Genomic DNA, 20,413 nt, shown 5'->3' on the forward strand with positions numbered 1-20,413 from the left:
GCCTTGACTGTCAGAAGTCCGCCCCCCATCCCCCTGCACTCCTGGTGTCACTTCTGGAGAGTCCCTTCCTCTCCCTGGGCTCATGTTGCTCTACCATCAAGGTAATAACTGATGGGCTGGACCACAGTTCTCCAAGGGCAGCATCAGCCTCCTCGATGGTAACTCGTTAGAAATCTGCGTTCTCGGGCCCCACCCCAAACCTTTGGAATCAGATGTTTGGGGCTCATGCTGCAGCCATCGGTCTTCCCAGGCCTTTTGGAAGGGGTGATTTGAACATAACCTAAAGTCTGAGAACCACCGGGTTAGGTGAATTTTACATTTCCTTCTGGCTCAGAGTCTATGATTCCCTGCTCTTATCTGGGAAGAGGACAGATTGTACCTATTACCAATGACATCTGCTGCTGACAAGGGTGGGAGGGCAGCCTCACACAATGAAAATGGAACCAAAATAGGTGGCTAGGATAGCTCCTTTCAAGGCATCACCTATTATCGCTGTTACCTGAACTCCATTTACTAATTTATTGAAGCAAACGCTGAAAGCAGAGACATGGGAAGTTTCAGAAGTCCCGCAGGGATTGCATTAAGAACGGTGCTTCTCGCTGTCCTGAAAGGCCCCTGAAAGGTTCCCCAGGGGCAGCATCTGGAGAGGGGGGCTGACCTGGCAGCTTTGTGAGTCTCAGAGCAGGTCGTGTTTCTCCCACTGGTTTCTGACACGATCGGGCAAGTGCGTGCTGGCCTGGCCGGCCCCCAGCTGCAGCTGTGTGCCCTGCACTCCCCTGGAAGGGTGCCTGCGGCCCCAGAAGGGGTGATCTGTTTCGGTGGGAGCCTTACCCAGCTCCTGGGGACACATTTGTTGTTCACAGAACTTCTGCTGTCTGGAGCTGGCCCGGGATGAAGCCAGGAAATAGTTATCTCAGAGCCTCGCACATAGTAGATGTGGCGAACGTCACATGTTGGGTGGCTTCTAAGAATTGCTTAGGGGCTCAAGAGGAGTCCCAGAATCAAATCTGAGCAGCTAGCTCCAGGGCTCCTGGTGCTGCAAGGAAGGAGGGATGTGTGATCTCAGCCCCCTGACCTCCCCAACTCCCAGCTGATCGATAACCCGTGGAAGGAAATTGTTTTGCCTCATGGCAGGTTTGATGGCATCCCATCTCTGACATCATATTACATTCATCACAGGGTTGCTGGGGGGAGTTGTTTCTGATTTCCAGATGAAAACTCAAGAGTGCAGAAAAGAAAGATCCTGACCCAAGTCACATGAAAAGTAAGATTTGAGTCCAGACACTAAGTTTAATTTCATTTATTGAGTACTTCTGGAGTAGGAAATGGCCACCCACTCCAGTATTCTTGCCTGGAAAATTCCATGGGCAGGGGAGCCTGGTGGGCTACAGTCCATGGGGTGGTAAGAGTCAGACATGCCTGAGCGACTGAGCACAACTCCAATTGAGTACTTATTATGCAGGCAAATAATGTACTTATCATAGAAGGGGTTTCTATGTCTAATTATTCCATTTATTTAGTTATTGTATCTATTTCTTCTATTGATTTTAACATATCTATTTAATTATTCTAATCATCCCAGTAATCCTTTAAATAGGTATTATTATCACCGTCTTACAGATGGTAAGGCAAAAGGGGCTAAATTAACTTATCCTCAGTCAGCAGAGCTAGGAAGTGGCTGGACTTGAATTGTACCCCAGTAGGTATTTAGATGGATGGAAAACATCATAGCCTGTTTTTTAAACATTTGTTTATGTGTTTAATTATTTGGCTGCCCTGGGTCTTTGTTGTGGCACACAGGATCTTTTTTGTTGTTGCTGTTGTTGTTGTGGCATGTAGGGTGTTTTTAGTTGCAGCGTGTGGGATCTAGTTCTCTGACCAGGGATCGAACCCAGGGTCCCTACGTTGGGAGCATGGAGTCTTAGCTACTGGACCACCAAGGAAGTCTTCATCACAGTCTCTTCTTAGCCGTGTCCCTCTGGGATGTGGATTTCCCTGGAAGAACCTTGCTTCCTATCTGTCGTCGCAGTATCTGAATTTTCACCGCCAGCGATCTTTAGCGTTCTAATCTGCTTCGGCCACCAAACCTAAGTGATTGGTTTTCTCGGAGGGTATGGATATTCCTGGACAGGTGAGCCATTCAGGTAAGTCACAGGAACTGTACCTGATAAGACTCTTGGTGAGGCGTCGATATGATCACAAGCTCACACACGGAGTACGTCATTCATCTACAGTCTTTCCTTTGGACAAAGGCTGCATGAGGAGGATGAGAACAACTGGTACTTGGGTGGGTGGGGGGCGCCTGTCCAGAGGAGAATTCCAGAAGGAAAGTGTGATGGAGAGGGATGAAGAGAACTTTTACTACATTTGCCTCATGGAGTCATACGCTGTCCATCTTGCAGATGAAGAAATGGGCCCAGAGATTCTGGAAGAGATGTTTGGTTAAACTGAAGTCATTTAGTCTGCGAGTCCTTGACTCCAATGACAAACTCCTGAGCTCCTTCTCTGTGCCAGAACAGTGCTTCCATAGGGGAAGACAGAGAGAAGAAACCCACAGTGGAGTGGCAGAGAGGTAAATTATCCTCAGGTATCGTGCAATATACCTTCCCTGGTGGCTCAGCTGGTAAAGAATCTGCCTGCAATGTGGGAGACCTGGGTTCGATCCCTGGGGTTGGGAAGATCCCCTGGAGAAGGGAAACGCTACCCACTCCAGGATTCTGGCCTGGAAAATTCCATGGACTCTGTATTCCATGGGGTCACAAAGAGTCAGCCACAACTGAGAGACTTTCACTCGCTATTGTCCAACAGGATGTGGTCTGTAATTTTGGCCAAGTACCCTAATTTTCATGGATATGAGAACCGTGGAGAAAACACCCGTCCTGGCTTCCAAGTAGCAACGATGAGCATAGGGTCTGCAGGTCACAGAGCACGTTCACACATCAACCAGAGGGTTAAACCAGGGCTAGTGAGTGGATAAATGCCATCCTGTGAAGACATGTTTTACTGAGTCTAAGATCAGGTGACCCACGAGTGGCAGAGTTGGAACTTGAACCTGAGTCTGAAATTTGAAATCTCATGTGGTTGCCAACATCAGGGGAGGTGAGCAGGGGCAAGGCTGGGACAGTGAAGTCTATGGATGGAGCTAGGCTGGGGAAGGCTGGGGTGATATCCAAAATGCATTCTTCAGACCCAAGAGTTTCAGGTCCGAGCTGAGAGCAGGAGATAGAGGCAGAGAGGCTACAAAGTGTTGAGGTGGCTCATAGCAGAGTCCTGGGGATGGAGGAGGGGCTGGACAATTATTGACTCTCATTGGACACCAAGTATTTTACAAGATCTCATTTAATCACCTCTGGTGCCTCAGATGGTAAAGAGTCTGCCTGCAATGTGGGAGACTCGGGTTTGATCCCTGGGTCAGGGAGATCCCGGGAGAAGCGAATGGCAACCCACTCCAATATTTTTGGCCTGGAGAATTCCATGGACAAAGGAGCCTGGCAGGCTACAGTTCACATGGTTGCAAAGAGTCAGACGTGACTGAACGACTAACACTTTCCCTTACCTCATGATCTTGCTTAGGGATGAAGGGAAGTGGCTTGCTCAAGCCTGCCTTGTTAAGAAGTGTCAGAGGAGAGTTTTGAACTCTGGTCCCCATCCGACTCAAAATCCAGTTCTTTTCCCATACCAGCTTCCACCCCATTCTGTGGCGTCTTACTCAGCTGTCCTGCCCTGGCCATGACCTTTTTCTGTGGTGACACGTGGCCGATCACATGCTATTAATAACTTTAGCTTGGTGTTAGATGGTCTCACAACCCTCTAGAGGGGTGAACTGGTATCTTATCAATCCAGGAGACTTGATGGAAGAGACTCAAAAGGGAAATATCAATACAGAGTTGTGGAGTAGCTTGGAAGAAGTGCTTAAGTTTAGAGAAGTAGAGAAAAAGCAAGCAAGCAGTCCAGGCTGGGAGAAAAACGTAACTGAGGGCTTAAAGGTGGGGCATGTGGGGGTCTTGGGGTTTTGTGTGCCTGAAGTGCAGGCCCTGTGAGCTGATGGTGGGAGGTGAGGCTGGAATGGGCCGGTGGGGCTGGATACAATGGCTTGAAGTGCCTGTAGGTGATAAGAAGCTAATGGAGGGTCCCAGGGAGAAAAGCAAAACCAAACAATGGAGAAGATTCTTGTCCTGTTTGTTGGGGGCAGGGAGAGGTCTTTGGCTGAATGGCTCTTCCCAGAATGCTGGGGGTGGGGGAAATGCATCTCAGGTGGTCAGGACTAAAGTCCTCCTCAGATACCTGTTTGGAATGGCCTGAGCCACTGTAGGCTAGAACGTTCTGAGGGCCGGCTGGGTGTGTTTTGTCCAGGGTGATGCTGTGTGAACACTTAGACCTTGACACTTCTGTTCACATCTGCTGGCACCTCCGTTCAGCTGTGGCTCCTTCTATTTGCGCTGGTCCAGTGATGGGAGAGAAGGTCCCTGCTGCCTTGGGATCGCCCTTGTAGTTGAAGTACAGACGGTAACAGCATGAACAAGAGGATGCCTTAAAAGGAGCTACTTGGAGGTGAGGCAGAATCCCTGCAGGGTCCAGCTCGGGAGGGTGGTGGTGGGGGTCGTTCCTTTGGTAAAGGGTCTGGCTAAGGTCTGTCCTGAAGTTGAGCCTTGAGGTTGAGAGCAAGGCTTCCATCAAATGAGCTGGGGAAAGGGCTTTCAGGTGGAAGAAACAGGATATTACCTGGGGCTGGAGGGAGCCAGGTGTGTTCAGAGCAGTTTAAGAAGGCCAGTGTGACAGCAGCTGGAGGGACATGATAGGAGAGGAAATGGCAGGTGACCGATTACTTAGGGCCTTCCTAAGCCATGATGTCTAAGCCACGTGTCTAAGCCAGTCTAAGCAGGTGTCTAAGCCACGGGGAGGAAGTGGATTTTAAGAGCACGGGGAAGTCAGTGAGGTATTTTAAGGGGGGCTGTTGTGGGAAGGATGAGTAGCAGAGCGGCTACTCGGGGATCAGGCAGATGGAGGCTCGACCAAGGGAGGGACAGTGGAGACACTGAGCACCTGGTGGATTTAAGAAATACCTTGGAGGTAGAATTAAGGGGTTTTGATTGATTGTTTAAATGTGAGGCTTAAAGGAAAAGGAGAAATCAAGAGTGTTTCCCAGGTTTGGGGTTAAACTAGCAAGATGGTGGTAGCAGATAAAGTGAATTAGGAGAGGCGGAGGGAGGAGTCCACTTAACTCCATTTGAAGTGAAGTGAAGTTGCCCAGTCGTGTCCGACTCTCTGTGACCCATGGACTGTAGCCTGCCAGGCTCCTCCATCCATGGAATTTTCCAGTCAAGGATACTGGAGTGGGTTGCCATTTCCTTCTCCAGGGGATCTTCCCTACACAGGAATTGAACCCGGGTCTCCTGCACTGCAGGCAGACTCTTTACTGTATGAGCCACTAGGGAAGGCCCTAACTCCATTTAGGTCATGTTAAGTGTAAGATGCCTGGTGGGTGGTTGTATATGAGGGTCCATTGGATCTGATGCCATGGAAGTCTTTAGAATCTTGAGAATGTTTTCAGAGGAATGAAAGTGAGGAAGTGGAAGAAATGAGTGTGGATGACCACTTTGAGTTTTTTTGTTTGTTTGTTTGTTTTTAAATAAATTTATTTATTTTAGTTGGGGGCTAATTACTTTACAATATTGTAGTGGTTTTTGCCATACCTTGACATGAATCAGCCATGGGTTTACATGTGTTCCCCGTCCTGAACCCCCCTCCCACCTCCCTCCCCATCCCATCCCTCTGGGTCATCCCATTGCCCCAGCCCTGAGCATTTGTCTCATGCATCGGACCTGGAATGGTGTTCTGTTTCACATATGATAATATACATGTTTCAATGTTATTCTCTCAGAATGTCCCACCCTCACCTCCCTCAGAGTCCATAAGACTATTCTATGCATCTGTGTCTCTTATTCTGTCTTGCACATAGGGTTATCATTACCATCTTTCAAATTCCATATATATGCATTAGTATACAGTACTCTTGCCTGGAAAATCCCATGGACGGAGGAGCCTGGTAGGCTGCAGTCCATGGGGTCGCTAAGAGTCGGACACGACTGAGTGACTTCACTTTCACTTTTCACTTTCATGCATTGGAGAAGGAAATGGCAACCCACTCCAGTATTCTTGCCTGGAGAATCCCAGGGACCGGGGAGCCTGGTGGGCTCCCGTCTGTGGGGTCGCACAGAGTCGGACACGACTGAAGCTACTTAGCAGCAGCAGCAGCATACTGTATTGGTGTTTTTCTTTCTGGCTTACTTCACTCTGTATAATGGGCTCCAGTTTCATCCATCTCAATAGAACTGATTCAAATGTATTCTTTTTAATGGCTGAGTAATATTCCATTATGTATATGTACCAGAGCTTCCTTATCCATTCGTCTGTTGATGGACATCTAGGTTGCTTCCATGTCCTGGCTATTATAAACAGTGCTGTGATGAACATTGGGGTACACGTGTCTCTTTCAATTCTGGTTTCCTCGGTGTGTATGCCCAGCAGTGGGATTGCTGGGTCCACTTTGAGTTTTGCTGTGAACGCATTGAGGGAATTTTTTTTTTTTTAAGCAAATTAGATTTCATTTTTTTAAAAATTGAAGCATAGTTGATTTAAAATATTGTGGTTTCTTTTCATGCATATAGCAAAGTGATTCAGTTCTACATATATATATATATATTTTTCAGATTATTTTCCACTATAGGTTAATATAAGATACCAGATATTGTTCCCTGTATTACACAGTAAATACTTATTGTCTACCTATTTTATATATATTAGTAGTGTGTGTCTGTTAATCCCAGACTCCTAATTTATCCTTCCCTTCTTTTCCCCTTTGGTAACCGTAAGTTTGCTTTCTATGTGTGTGAGTCTATTTCTGTTTTGTAAATAGATTTATTTGTATTATATTTTAGATTCCACATATAAGTGATATCATATGATATTTGTCTTCCTCTGTCTGACTTACTTCACTTAATACGATAATCTCTAGAATACTGGAGTGGATAGCCTTTTCCTTCTCCCAAAGGATCTTCCCAACCCAGGGATCGAACCCAGGTCTCCCGCGTTGCAGCCAGATTCTTTACCAGCTGAGCCACAAGGGAAGCCCCCAGGTCCATCCACTTTGCTGCAAATGGCAATGTTTCATTCTTTTTTATGGTTGAATGATATTCCAGCCTCTTTTTCTTTATCTATGGGAAATTGCTTCTTGATAACCTAGGGGTTATGGGGTGAATTATAACCTCTCAAGTTCATATGTTGAAGTCCCAACCCCATTGCTTCAGAATATGATGGCTCTTTTGTTAATGAATAAACAAATGGGAAATAATGATGCGAAAATCCCTGCCACCACTTGGCATCCTTCTCTCCCAGAGGGAAGGTCCTGCCATTATGTTGTGTCCTTTGTTTTTGCTATAAGAATCGTCACTTGGTGTTTCTTTGCCTTTGTGTCCCAATAGCCAGGCAGCGTTTGGCTCAGACAGTGTTTCTGTCACGTTCCGTGACAACACTGTTGAGGATGGCTGATCAAGGGTTTGCTAGCCTGAATCTTAGCTTCACATCCTGTAATACAGGATCTTCTCACTTCTCTGCCTTGGCCAAGCTTTGGTAAAAAAAGTGGTGGTGCCCCTGTTGCACCCCTAACCCAGTGTTATGCTCCCAAAGCCTGAGGCACTGACCCACAGTCGGGGGGTGGGCAGCGCTGGTTCACCCCTGGTGCCCTGGGTGGGAGGGCCAGCGCCTGATCCGCAGGCCTCGCCTGCCCGGACCAGCCTCACGTGGCCCATGCTGCATGTGCTTGCTCGTCCAGTGAAGAGCAGACTTCAGCTGCTGCCTTCCTCTCTGCGCTTTCTGAAAAGTGAAAGTGCAAGTCGCTCAGTCGTGTCCGACTCTCTTCCCATGGACCGTCCATGGAATTCTCCAGGCCAGAATACTGGAGTGGGTCGCCTTTCCCTTCTCCAGGGGATCTTCCCAACCCCAGGGATCAAAGCCAGGTCTTACGCATTGCAGGCGGATTCTTTACTAGCTGAGCCACCAGGGAAGCCTAAGAATACTGGAGTGGGTAGCCAATCCCTTACTCCAGGGGATCTTCTAGACCTAGGAATTGAACCGGGGTCTCCTGCATTGCAGGTGGATTCTTTACCAACTTAGCTATCAGGGAAGCCCCAAATTTCCCTCAAACCCTTTTTAGAGTCCCTGTCATTCCCATGTGAGGTAAAGAGTTGAAAGGGGGTCATTTAGTGGATAAACAGCAAGGAAGGATGCTGTCTCTGTACCCAGCCCCCAGCCCCCAGGGTCTATGGGATGCTTTCCATGCAGTGGGGTGGGTGATGTGTTGCAGTGAGCCCCTAAGTGAGGCCAGCTGCCCCACTGACCGGCTGGGTCCCCTGGGCAGGTTCCTCTGTTCTCTGTCCTCAGCTGCCAGAGAAGCAAGATGGCGTCTACCTTGAAGTTGTTTGTGCAGGTCAAGCGGCTGCTGCACAGGGAATGGTCACTAACTGTTGGTGCTCTTCTCCCCTCCTGTGGGGAGTCACCGTCATCTAGGACTCCGTGCCTTGGGGCGGGGATAAGAGTCTCAGATGAGTGGATTTACCACTGGTTTTGATCCCTTTTGTCCTCTTTTTTTTTTAAACATAGTATTTTAAAAAATTTTAGTTTTATTTACGTATTTGGCCATATCAGGTCTTAGTCGCAGCTCATGGAATCTTCCATCTCCTTGAACTCCTAGTTGGGGCATGTGAGATCTAGTTCCCTGACCGGGGATTGAACCTAGGCTCCCTGTATGGGGAGGACAGAGTCATAACCCCTGGACCACCAGGGCAGTCCCTGTCCTCTTGAGTTGATGCAGAAGCTTCTAGATCTCAGTACTGCTGACATGTTGCTGACATGAGGGTCATTTTTTTCTCTGACTAGCTGTCCCTTGTTCTTCCACAAGTTTGGAGCCTCTCACTTCCTTTCCCCTCCAGAGTGTCAGGCCCCCTTGCTGAGGGGCTCTAGACCAGATGGAGGAGTTGAGAGCTGCCTGAGCCTAAAGCTGGGATCTAACAGCTAATGGCAGGCAGGTTCCTTTCCACTTTGATACTTCTTCTCTTTCTCAGGGTTTATAAGAAGTGTGGGCACATTCTTTTCTTTACTCTTTCAATGAACACTTACTAAATATCTACTTCTATCTAGGGCAGGTGTAGATGAAGATAGTGCTTTATGTTTTTATTGTTCAGTTGCTCAGTTGCGTCTGACTCTTTGTGACCTCATGGACTGCAGCATGCCAGGCTCCTTTGTCCTTCACTATCTCCCGGAGTTTGTTCAAATTCATGTTGTTGAGTCAGTGATGCTATCTAACCATCTCATTCTCTGCCACTCATTTATCCTTTTGCCTTCAATCTTTCCAAGCATCAGGGTCTTTTCCAATGAGTCATCTCTCCATATCAGGTGGTCAAAGTTAAGCATCAGTCCTTCCACTGAATATTCAAGGTTGACTTCCTTTAGGATTGACTGATTTGATCTTCTTGCAGTCTAAGGGACTCTTAAGAGTCTTCTCCAGCACCACAATTTGAAAGCATCAATTCTTTGGCACTCAGCCTTCTTTATGGTCTAACTCTCACATCCATACATAATTACTGGAAAAAAATACTGGAGTGGTTTGCCATTTCCTCCTCTACTGGGCCACATTTTGTTAGAACTCTTCACTATGACCCGTCCATTTTGGGTAGCCCTGCATGGCATGACTCATAGCTTCCTTGAATTACTCATGCCCCTTCACCATGACAAGGCCATGATCCATGAAGGGGCCTTGTTCATGGTAGTATATAAAATATGTACAAAGTCTGGGTATTCAGAGAAGAGAACAACTAAATAGTGAATGGAGTTTGGGTTGGGGGGAGCTTTACAAGGGGGTGATATTGGAGATGGGCTTTGAAGGTTGAATAGGAGTTTGCCTGAGAAGGCTAGTCATCTCAGCCAGAGAGAACAAGAGGAAGAAAAGTACTGCCAGGATTCAAAGATGTGTCAGATTCCAATGTGTCTGTGGATGTTGAGGTTTCTGTGCTGGAGTCCATGATTTGTGCAATTTTTGCCTGTGTGTAGGAGTATAGATAGTAGGCATGCTTCTGTGTTTGTAGGAAAGTTGAATGTGTGTGTGTGGGTTAACTGAGGGTGGGGGGGTGGATGAAGAGGCAGGTAGGGCCTAGCGTGAAGAGACCCGATGTGCCTGAGTACCACCGGATATCGGATATTGGAGAGGAAGAAAGGTCCTAGTCTGGAACAGGAGAAAATGGGGTGGCTGGAGTATGGCTGTGTTGGCAGTGAATGCTTTTTTTTCAGAACTCTTGGTGGTGGCTGCCCCCTGTCACTTGGAACTGGTTTGAGTCCCTGCGACCCAGTGCAGCTTGAGCTTCTTCCTGATGTGGTCCCTGCAGGACAGCTCAGTGCTCCGAAGAGGTCAGAAAGGAATCCGATCCCTCCCAGGCTTTGAAGTAGTTTGCTGTCTTGGAGGATGATAAAGCCCTGGGCATTTACTGAGCACCACTGACAAACAGAGCTGCTGTTCTTATTTTTGCATTTATAAGTTTTTCTTATTCTGTTGGCTTCAAACAGACAAATTGTAAAAAAGACTCAGTTATTCAAGCCTTGTCCAGTCATTCACTGACAGAGCATTTAGACTCCAGGAACGATACCAGGCTCTAGGAGATCAGAAAGAGGATGGATTTTTCAATGACAATGCATTGGTTGCCTCACCCTTGGTGAAATGGATCATCTCCCTGAATCTCAGTTTCCCACGTGTAAAACAAGCAGAACAATTCTCACCTAACAGGAATGTAACCTTCGAAGTACATGGACGCTTGTGGCTCATTAGAGGTGGAAATCTGATTTTTTGATCCTCTCCTCTGACAGGTACCTTCTCTCTGAAACATTGTTTTATTTTGTTTGGGCAGGGAGATGGCTGTAGTTCCCTCGGCCATCAGCAGATGGCGCTCAACAACGTGCAGTGCTAGGAACAAGGTTTCCCCAGCTCCCCAGCCCTCCTGTTCCCCTAGTTCTCCGGGCCCCTTTCCAGCCCCTTTCCTGCCTGCCTTCTTTTCTCAGTCATTCTAGGACCCAGGCAGAAAGTCACACAGAACACTGTGTGTCCGTCAGCAGATTCCTGGAAGGTCACACTGAATAATGAATGCTCCCGGGTAGGATTGGAGAGGTCCTTTTTTTTATTTTCTTATTTATTTATTTTTTTCCTTTTCTTTCTTTCTTTTTTTGTCTCCCATGAATTGCATCACTGGGCAGCCTCTTGGCTTTATTCATCAAACTCCTGTGGTTTTTAGACCTTTCCCAATTGTTCTGTGTCTGCTTCCTTTCCAGGCCCTTCTGGCCAAGGCAGGATGTCCAGGGTTGGCTGTGGCCAGGGAGCCTGTCCTTGTCCAGCTCTTTCCACCGTAACTCTTTCTGCCCTCCTATCTCCCACTCCCAGAACCTGATGTGGTCCTGGGGACAGAGACCTGACTCTGCTGTGACTCCAGATGACTATCTCTCAGGCCCAGTTCCCTCATAAGGGGAGCCTTGCCTGGCAAGGAAATGGGTTTCATCTTCAACGGCTGGTTTTTTTACCTTGGAAACCCTGGCCTTTGGCATCCCTCTCCCTCTTCTCAACCACACATATGCTGCTGCTGGTATTTAAAATTTTTCCGGGTCTTTAAGGAACTACCCCAAATTGAGTAGCAAGTATCTTATGGTGGTGGTTTGTGGTTTAGTCACTAAGTCATGTCCGACTCTTGTGACCCCATGGACTGTAGCCTGCCAGGCTCCTCTGTCCCTGGGATTCTCTAGTCAAGAATACTGGAGTGGGTTGCCGTTTCCTCCTCCAGGGGATCTTTCCCATGCAGGAATCGAACTGGGGTCTCTTGCATTGCAGGCAGATACTTTTTACTGACTGAGCTTCGAGGGAATCCCCACAGGTATCTTGGGATGGTCCCAATTTAACATTCTGACCCATTGTCCCTGTGTTAGGTTTGAAGCCCGGAGAATTGATATTTTGTTGGAGGCATGATGTTTGTGGCTGTGAGAAAGCACTTTTCACCTCTATTCTTCCCCCTTGCTGTATCCCGGGCACTGTGAATTATGAAAGGTGCAGAGAGCAATGAAAACAGGCCTGGCCCCCAGGAGCCCTTGGACAAGGGGGTGTGAGGAGATAGACAAATATAGTCCCTGGAGTGAGATGGGCTGTGGAAGAGATAGATGACCTTGGTCCAGGAACTAAGAGATGGGCGCAAGACTGGCTTTGCTCACTCACTATCACCCCCTAGTGACCCATTTGGGAAACTCACATTTCCTGTCACCTCTGCCAGCGGCTCAAACCACAGAAATTCATTTTTCTCCCACTTCTGGAGGATGGAGATTCAACATCAAGGTGTCAGCAGGCTTGAATTTTTTGAGGCCTCTCTTCTTGGTTTGTAGGGAGCCACTGTCTCACAGTTAGAAGTGGGCATGGAACAATGGACTGGTTCCAAATTGGGAAAGGAGTACGTCAAGGCTGTATATTGTCACCCTGCCTATTTAACTTATATGCAGAGTACATCATGAGAAACGCTGGGCTGGATGAAGCACAAGCTGGAATCAAGATTGCTGGGAGAAATATCAATAACCTCAGATATGCAGATGACACCACCCTTATGGCAAAAAGCGAAGAAGAACTAAAGAGTTCCTTGATGAAAGTGAAAGAGGAGAGTGAAATAGCTGGCTTAAAACTCAACATTCAAAAAACGAAGATCATGGCATCCGGTCCCATCACTTTATGGCAAATAGATGGAGGACAATGGAAACAGTGACAGACTTTATTTTCTTGGGCTCCAAAATTACTGCACATGGTGACTGCAGTCATGAAGTTAAAAGATGCTTGCTCCTTGGAAGAAAAGCTATGACAAAGCTAGACAGCATATTAAAAAGCAGAGACATTAATTTGCCAACAAAGGTCTGTCTAGTCAAAGCTATGGTTTTTCCAGTAATGTATGGATATGAGAGTTGGACCATAAAGAAAGCTGAGAGCCGAAGAATTGATGCTTTTGAACTGTGGTGTTGGAGAAGACTCTTGAGAGTCTCTTGGATAGCAAGGAGATCCAACCAGTCAGTCCTAAAAGAAATCAGTCCTGAATATTCATTGGAAGGATTTATGCTGAAGCTGAAGCTCTAATACTTTGGCTACCTGATGCGAAGAACTGACTCATTGGAAAAGACTCTGATCCTGGGAAAGGTTGAAGCAGGAGGAGAAGGGGATGATTGGATGGCATCACTGACTCAATGGACATGAGTTTGAGCAAGCTCCAGGAGTTGGTGATGGATAGGGAAGCCTGGGGTGCTGCAGTCCATGGGGTTGCAAACAGTCAAACACGACTGACTGACTGGGCTGAACTGAACCGTCTCACTGTGTCCTCATGTGGTTTTTTCCTCTGATGCCTCTACCTGTTCACATTTCCTCTTATGAGGACATCAGTCCTACCAGATTGAGGTGGTAAGGTGTTAGTTGCTTAGTTGTGTCTGACTCTTTGTGACCCCATGGACTGTAGTCTTTCAGGCTCCTCTGTCCATTGAATTTCCCAGGCAAGAATACTGGGCTGGGTTGCCATTTCCTTCTCTAGGGGATCTTCTCAACCCAAGGATCAAACACAGGTCTCCTGCACTGCAGGCAGATTCTTTACCATCTGAGCCATCAGGGAATCAGGGCCTACTCTAAAGACTTCGTTTTAATTTAATCACCTTTTTAAATGTCTGTCTCCAAATGCAGTCATATTCCCTTGCACTGTTGCAGCTGGCTTAGACCTGAGAGACTACCACTTAGGAGTTCATTTCTATATAAAAAAAGTATCCTGGGGTTTGGGGGAGAATGGATACATGTATATGTATGGCTGAGTCCTTTTGCTGATCACCTGAAACTATCACAACATTGTTAATCAGGTATACTCCAATATAAAATAAAAAGTTTAACGATAACCCTATATGCGAGACAGAATAAGAGACACAGATGCATAGAACAATTTTATGGACTCTGAGAGAGAAGGTGAGGGTGGGACGTTCTGGGAGAATAGCATTGAAACATGTATATTATCATATGTGAAACAGAACACCATTCCTTGTTCGATGCATGAGACAAGGGCTCAGGGCCGGGGCAATGGGATGACCCAGAGGGATGGGATGGGGAGGGAGGTGGGAGGGGGGTCCAGGAAGGGGAACACATGTAAACCCATGGCTGATTCATGTCAATGTATGGCAAAAACTATTACAATATTGTAAAGTAATTAGCCCCCAACTAAAATAAATAAATTTATATAAAAAAAAAAAGTTTAAAGTTTGGGGAAAAAAGTATCCTATGCCATATTCCAAGTCATTAGAAGAGTTAAGGTGTAGAACTTATTGACCCAATTTCCAGCCCAAGGCTTTATCCTCTACTCATAATAATGAAATTCTTTGACAACTAAAATAATGTTTTTAGCCCATTCTTACACTATGGACATAGATGTATCCTGATACGTCTGTTTCTAATGTTCTTAAGTGTTCCTTTCTTCTTAACAATTCCTAACAATAGTAATTCAGATTCATCCCATATTCATTTAGCCTCACTATATGTCAGATGCTTTTGTGTATCATAACTCACTTGACTCTCACAGTTACCCAGGGAGGTATGTGCTGTTATTCTCATGTTAGAGATTAAGAAATAGAGTCACTGAGAGGCTAAATGAAGAACGCAATGGAGAAACTCAGAATTTTCCCACTTTACTACTGGAGAAACGATTTCTTTTTTCCTATGTCATTTATTTGCATGAGAAAGGACCCCAAATCTTAGTGATTAAAAGGACAGCAGCCTATTTATTTGATGATTCTCTGGGCTGGTGATCTAGCCTGGGCTCAGCTGGGTGGTATTTCTACATTGGTGGTGAGCTGCCAGTTGGCTGGGCAGCTCTGTTTCTGGAGGTCAGCTGGCTTATGTTTAGGGCAGTGAGGTACCCGGGCCACGTGTCTCCCATCACACCGCAGACAAACTCAGGCTCCATCACCTGGTAGTCGTCGTGGGATCCAAGAGTTGCCAGGTCAGATAAGCTCCTGCGTGTGAATGCGTTTCAGCCTCTGTTTGCAGCACAATGGTGACAGCCCACTGACCGAGTCACCCGGCTCAGAGTCAGTGTGGTGACATCCCTCCAAGGATATGGATGTAGGAGGAGAGTAATCCTTGTTGCTGTCGTTCATTTGTCCCATTCTGTTTTCAAAACACTTTTTAAAATTATGACAATGGATGTATGTATGATATATGTATTATGTATATACTGTAGGGCTTCCCTGGTGGATCAGTCAGTAAAGAACTTGCCTACAATGCAGGAGATCACCTGCAATGCAGGAGACCAGGGTTCAGTCCCTGGGCCAGGAAGATCCCCTGGAGAAGGAAATGGCAACACACTCCAGTATTCTTCCTTGGCAAAGCCCATGGGCCAGAGGAGCCTGGCAGGTTACAGTTTATGAGGCTGCAAAGAATCAGACACGACTTAGTAACTAAACCACCACCACCACCATGTATATATTGGGTTAGCCAGAAAGTTTGTTTGGGTTTTTCCATAAGATGTTATGGAAAATGCAAATGAAGTTTTTTGCCAACCCAATATGTTAGTTTGGAAATTGGGGAGATACAGAAAAATCTAAAGAAGGAAAAAATCATCTGTAATGTACCACTCAGAGATGATCATTGTCAGTATTTTATTGTGTTTCCTCCTGTCTTATGGGCATGTGAGTGAATGTATCATTGTGTGTGCATATATGCTTGTGCAATATTTTCTTTTAAAAGAATAGTATCCAAGCCTTCCTTTTTAACTGGCATTCTATCAGGAACATTTCCCCATGTCGCCAAATAATTCTTGAATATATATCTTTTAGTATTCTATCTTGTCTCTCCACTATATTTATCCTTACCCTGTCTTTAATTTATTAAATCTTTTTTTTGCTGTTTAGGTTGCATGCATTCCTTTTTGTTTGTTTTTAGTCAATATAAATGACAGTATATTAAAAACTCTGGAATATAAATCTTTATCCTCATTTCTGGTGATTTTCCTAGGACAGATTCCCAGAAGTGAATTACTAGATCAAAGAAGATAACATTTTTAGGGCTTCTGATACATTTAGCTAAATTGCTTTCCTGGAATTTATTCTCTTACAGACCTGTGGGAGAAGGCCTGCACTGTGGCACTCTCAAGCATGCTAAGTATTATCTTGAAAAGAGAAAAAAGATCATTTTTGCCAATTAGGCAAGAAAATGGTACCTTATTTTAATTTGCATTCCTGGTAAGCAGTAGGATAAACATTTTGGAAATGCTTATTGACCATTTATAGTTCTTCTGTGAATGTCCTTTTCCTGGAAAAAAAAAGATGTACATTTTACATTAATTTGTACAAATTACTCTGTATTCACGTTTGCTAAGTTACAAATATTTTCCCACTTAGCTTATCCTTTGCCTTTTAATTTTGTTTGGGGAATTTTTTTTGACATGTAGAAGTTCGAAAGTTTTCCTCGTTCAATCTGTTTTTCTTTCTGTTTTGATAACAGTCATTGCTTTCATGTTTACAATGTTTTTTGACCTACCTCTTGAAAAATATGACATGTAGTGGCTTTGTCACTTAGCAGAACAGTGTTCAGAAAGGCTGTCTGTCTCTGGAACCATAACTGACAGGTAGAGCTGATCTACTGTGTCACGTTTTCCCCTCCAGCTGAGCTTTGTGTCGATTGCCTTCAGGGTCCCTGTTTCACGACACAAGGGTGCTCAGCAAAGGCTCCCTGGGGCCTCGTGGTGATGCTGTGAGCCCATCAGAAAATCTGCACCTCGCTCATACCTGCTGCATTTTTTTTTTTTTAACCACTGGCCCCAGCCTCCCATCATCCCGGCCAGGATGTGGGTGCTGCATTCTTCTTCTTCTTCATCGTCTTTTTTTTTTTTTTAAACTTTTTATTTTGTATTGGAGGGCTTCCCTGGTGGCTCAGATGGTAAAGAATCTGCCTGCCATGTGGGAGACCTGGGTTTGATCCCTGGGTTGGGAAGATCCCTTGGAGAAGGGAATGGCAACCCACTCCATTATTCTTGCCTGGAGAATTCCATGGATAGAGGAGACTGGTGGGCTATAGTCCATGGGGTTGCAAAGAGCTGGACATGACTGAGAGATCAACCTAGCTGATTAAGAGGCTTCCCTGGTGGTTCAGTGATAAAGAACCTGTCTGCCAATACAGGAGACGCAGATTCGATTATTGAGTCAAGAAGATCTCCTGGAGAAGGGAAATGGCCTTTCAGTCCAGTATTCTTGCCTGGGAAATCCCGTGGACAGAGGAGCCTGGCAGGCTTCAGCCTATGGGGTCACAAAAGAGTCAGACATGACTTAGTGACTAAACAAAAACAAAAATGGGATTTCAAAGAAGTAACTTATTCAAAGCCCCAACGCTGGGAAGGGTCCAGGCTGAGATGTAAACTCAGGCCGAGGAAATGAACTGTGAAGGGAGGATCTGTGTCCCTCTCATCCATCATTTACATTTCTCTGAAGTTATGAATCTCATCAAATTGCATCCAGGAGGCCTTTTCTGACCACTCTGTCTAAAAAGGACCTTGTCCCCCGCCTCTGCATTATCTTCTTTTTCCTCACTGTGTGTTTTCCTCCATTGCTCTTACTCGTTTGACACCTGTCTCTCCTGTTATGCTGCACATTCTAGCACAGAAATGACCACTCCATCTTATTACCTTTTGAATGCCCAGGACCGGTTCAGTGAGGGTACACAGGGGGCATTTAGTAAGTGGTAGCTTATTGAATAAACGAAGACAGAGTATGATGACGGAGGGTCATATAGAGGTTCAAAGCACAGACGCTGGAGCCACACAACTTGGTTTTGAATCTCAGTTTTTCTATGTGCTGCCTGTGTGATCTTAGGAAAGTTCCTTAACCCCACTGTGCCTCGCTGTTCTCATCTGTTGAATGGGAATAATACTAATCAGCCTCCTCATGATAGTTGTAAGGATTGAACTGTGTGTAAGCAGCTCAAAAGCATTTAAATATTGCCTGGCACATGGGAAGCGGTTAATGAGGACCAGGCAATGGTATGTGTGAGACCACTGGAAGCGACCAGGATGAGTCTTCTCTAAGATTATTGGTCGAGCTCATGAGAAAATGGTGGATGCTATAATGCTTGAAATAGTTTGCTACAGTAGAAAGATTATAGGATTTGCCATCAGACTCACCTGGAATGCTACCCAAGCTCTGTGACTATTAACCGGGTATAATAAGCTGAATGTTTGTGTTCCCCTTAAATTCAGGTGATGAAACTTAACCCCCAATATGTTGGTATTAGGAGGTGGGCCCTTGGGAGGTGATGAGGTCATGAGGAGGTCATGAAGGTCATGATGAGGTCATTGGAGGAGGAAATGGCAACCCACTCCAGTATTCTTGCCTGGGGAATCCCCATGGACAGAAGAGCCTGGTGGGCTACAGTCCATGGGGTCAAAAAGAGTCAGACACAACTGGAGCGACTTAACACACACATGAGGTCATGAAGGTGGAGCCCTCATGAGTGGGATTAGTGCCCTTATAAAAATGACCCCAGGACAGAGCCCTTGTCCCTTCAGGCAAGGACTCAGCAGAAAGACTATGAACCAGGAAGCGGGCCCTCACCTGACTTCTGATCTGCCATCATCTTGATTTTGGAGTTCCAGCCTCTAGAGCTATGAGAGAGAAGTATCCACTGTTGATAAGCCATCCAGTCTTTGGTATTTTTGTTATAGCAGCCTGAGTGGACTAAGGCACCAGGTGATTTGGGCAAGTCCATTACCCATGTAGGGGCTTCCCTGGTAGCTCAGATGGTAAAGAATCTGCCTGTAATGCAGGAAACCCGGGTTTGATCCCTGGGTTGGGAAGATCCCCTGCAGAAGGGAATGGCAATCCACTCCAGCATTCTTGTCTGGTGAATCCCATGAATAGAGGAGACTAGCAGGCTAATATGGAATCGAAAAGAATTGGGGAGGACTGAGCGACTATCATTTTCACTTTCAACAGTCATTATTCATGCGAGTCTGTCCCTGCATCTGTGAGCCATGCTGTATTAGCAAGCACATACACCAGCATTGTTGTGAGGGAGTGAAAATACAAAAAATAATGATTAAAAACCCCAATGACATTTATGCACAGCAGACTTAGTGTGCCAATGGGACAACACTTGGTCTGTGAAGACCTGCCTAATGTAGGTGAAGAGCCTACATGTCTGTAACGAATGTGAACAAGTGTATGAATGAAGGTGGATTTTGTTGAATGAATGCAGAGAAGAGACAGGCATTGCTTTTTTGGTTTAGGACTTAAAAACCTTATATGGGGGAGAGGGTAGGAGAGATTATGTAGGTGGCAAGAATTTTGTGGTGATTTGGTGAAATTCTGTCACTGAGAATTGCATTTTGAAGATTTTCCCAGGCACAAGTGTTCCTCTTGCCCTTCTCATGGGCCTGCCTGGGTGGGCAGTGTTCTGTGCTAATGTGCCGTGACATGGCTTGAGCTCATAATCATGTCTTCTTTGTAGGAACAAAGAAATAAAAACCATGACTTCTAAAAGATTCCCTAATGGCTGCAGTGTTTTGGCTTCCTGAACATAACTGAATTAATTCACAGTTTTCCTAGAACAGGACTGGAATCCATCGACCTATGGCTCTGTCATGCTTGTTCGGGAGATATGCCAATTGGATCCATTTAATTCTGTGAGAAAATAGTTGTCAGCCAGTTTTTCTTTGCATCTCACCTGGGCAGTTAAACCTTGGGTGGTCTTTTTCTCTGGTTGAATAGATTAATCTGTTCCTTGTAAATTACATCAAACTGCTAGTCTGCACCCTACACCATGGAATATCAGCTTTATTAGTTCCATTCTTGGAGACATTGTGAAATAATGGAAAGCACATTGTGTAACCAAGGTATGGCAATTTTCAATGCACACAATTCCAAATGACCTTCTTGGTTTTCTAACTGAGTGTAAATTACTAGTAACAATGGAGTTAACGGAACTATTATTCACTCAGAACAACATTGCTATTACTCATTTAACACAAAACCCACAGGAGATGCCTCTAGTATATGAAGTACATTATGGCTAATTATGAAATTGCTAAAGTCTTCTAAAGCATTTGTTTGAAAATTCAGGAAATGGAAACATCAGCAAATCTAGATTTTAATTAACCTTGGCAGTGATCACAATGTAACTCTTTGGGTAAATAAGTCAGGGGAACATATTGTTATAGTTATTTGGTAAACGAGGGAAAACCTAAAGGTTAATAAAGTTCGCAAGTCACTTGTCAGCTACTCCCTTATTTGTAGTTTTTGACTCCATTTTAGAAAGATTCTGGGGAAATTATGGCTG

The 20,413-nt window shown here is 45.5% G+C and overlaps 1 protein-coding gene across 9 annotated transcripts in view; it reads left to right on the top strand.

The window, feature by feature from the left end:
* The window catches only part of LPIN1 (lipin 1), a 373,872-nt gene that overhangs the window by 151,669 nt on the left and 201,790 nt on the right, over positions 1-20,413 (top strand). The gene's annotated exons all lie outside the window — the stretch shown is intronic.

The sequence above is a fragment of the Giraffa tippelskirchi genome, chromosome 4 (genome assembly GCF_054371585.1).
Source record: "Giraffa tippelskirchi isolate mGirTip1 chromosome 4, T2T-mGirTip1v1.2.pri, whole genome shotgun sequence".
NCBI lineage: Eukaryota > Metazoa > Chordata > Mammalia > Artiodactyla > Giraffidae > Giraffa > Giraffa tippelskirchi.